The 1,616-nt window shown below is 42.9% G+C and overlaps 1 non-coding gene across 1 annotated transcript; it reads left to right on the forward strand.

Moving 5' to 3' along the window:
* The first annotated feature begins 1,200 nt into the window (after positions 1 to 1,200).
* Positions 1,201 to 1,272, forward strand: TRNAE-CUC (transfer RNA glutamic acid (anticodon CUC)). The gene has a single exon. It is a non-coding gene; the product is annotated as a tRNA-Glu (tRNA).
* Positions 1,273 to 1,616: the final 344 nt, after the last annotated feature.

The following is a 1,616-nucleotide window of genomic DNA, read 5'->3' on the forward strand; positions in this document are numbered from 1 at the left end:
GGATCTGTGGGGAGGAGGTTTCTCTGGGTTTGCCTGAACCTTAGCAGATGGGGTTTCCACAGAAAATATTAGGAGTTCACACCGAGAAAAAGGATTGTATGTCCCTGATGCCGGTCAGCAAATAGGGAAATTGCGCTGGCTGTGTGGCCCAGGGCTGTTTTGGATGGCTTTTGCTGTCCTGCCATACCAGCCCAATACTCAGAGGCTGCAAGGTCTCTGGTTGTGAGTGGTCTCAGCAATTCTGCAGGGCTGGGCCCATCTGTACCTCTTCACATATTGCTGAAAGCATTTGGTGAAAAGGCAGGAGCTGGGGAAGCCGCAGCGGAAATATTTAGTGACTTGTTTAGAGCCATAACCCCAGGTGAGGCTGTGGGGCAAGGCACAGGGTGTTTGTCCACTGCTCATCCCATGAGCACTGGCCACCCACGGCACTCTGATAGCTCTGGCTCTGGCTCTGGGTCCAGGTCCATGTCTGGGTCCAGCCCTTGCCAGCACTGACTGTCATCAGCAGAAACTCATCTTGGAGTGCTGCCAGTATCTGGGATCCAGCCATAGTGTTTATTGTGCAGGGTGAGCCTTAGAAGCTGTATCCTCTGGTGTTAATGTGCTTTCACAACCTGTAACATTTAAGGCAAGGAATTGATGGCAAGCTTTAATAAAATCTCATCAAGTATTCATCGTTAGGCACATTTTCTCCTCACCAGCAAGACCTACTAAAGTAATGTTGTGAGGAGTCCTTTATTCTTTCTGATCCAAACTGCTGTGCAATTTAGAAGGAAAAAGGTCTGCTTTGTATTTCAATTTGTTTCCAACTGAAAAAAAAATCAATTGCCATGAAAAATCTGAGAAAAGAGAGAAACCAGGAGCAAAAATGTCATGTTTAAAAGAAAAATGGCAAAAGCATAATTTGTACATGAACTACATAGCCTCACAATACAAAAATTTACCTTATCTTGTGATATATGGTATTGGTTTATAGAAAAAAACCCCAAAATGTGAGTCACTGGTGTTAGGGAAGGAAGGCAAGAATATTGTTTGTATTCATAAATGGAAATAATCTATAAGCTAATAGATGAGTCTGGATTTAAACTACACTTGAATAGTAATTTTTAAAAGGTGTCATGTTTGTCCTACTCATTCTTGGTAATAATGTAATAATTTTGAATTATGCTTTTATTCTGGAAAAATGGGAGATTGTTCTCCCTGGTGGTCTAGTGGTTAGGATTCGGCGCTCTCACCACCGCGGCCCGGGTTCGATTCCCGGTCAGGGAACCAACAATGTCATGGTTTGACGCTGGCACAATGCCAGTGCCCCCATGAAAATATATTTTCCCTAGTGTCTGCTGTGAGATGTGACCAGGAATAGAGCAAAGCAGGTTCCATCTTAGGAATAAAGAAAAAAAAATCAACTTTATTAACTTACAACTATATGTAAAAATAAGCACACACAGAACTCAGAATGAAAACCCCCCAAAAACATTCCTTGTCCCCCCACCAAATTTCAAATACATCACAGTAGGACAAAACCTTGGATTCTCAATTCAGTTACCACCCCTCACTCAGATCACCAACTCTCAGTCCATCACCACACTTCAGATAATCAATTCTCAGTTCAT

Source organism: Melospiza georgiana, chromosome 1 (assembly GCF_028018845.1).
Source record: "Melospiza georgiana isolate bMelGeo1 chromosome 1, bMelGeo1.pri, whole genome shotgun sequence".
Classification (NCBI taxonomy): domain Eukaryota; kingdom Metazoa; phylum Chordata; class Aves; order Passeriformes; family Passerellidae; genus Melospiza; species Melospiza georgiana.